This window comes from Arachis ipaensis, chromosome B06 (genome assembly GCF_000816755.2).
Source record: "Arachis ipaensis cultivar K30076 chromosome B06, Araip1.1, whole genome shotgun sequence".
Classification (NCBI taxonomy): domain Eukaryota; kingdom Viridiplantae; phylum Streptophyta; class Magnoliopsida; order Fabales; family Fabaceae; genus Arachis; species Arachis ipaensis.
This window is the reverse complement of record NC_029790.2, coordinates 133,967,293-133,967,572: the sequence shown is the minus strand read 5'-3', so window position 1 is coordinate 133,967,572 and position 280 is coordinate 133,967,293.

Here is a 280-nt window from a genome sequence, read left to right as displayed (position 1 = left end):
CGTCCCATATTTTGCTAATGCGAAATCCAATCAAACTGAATATTCCATTGTCGAAGAAAGACTTCTGAATTTTAAATATAAGATCAAAATTCTCACAAATAACATCATCTGTTCTGAATTTTAAAATTACTCTTCGAAAATACTACAAGTTAAATTAACAAGAGACAAAAAATAAAAAAATAGAATATTTAAAAAAAGAGACTCAAATATTCCTAAAAGATATGAAGAGAAAATTTTTCAAAAAATATATGGAGAGACTTAAATAAATTAAAATTGGCAT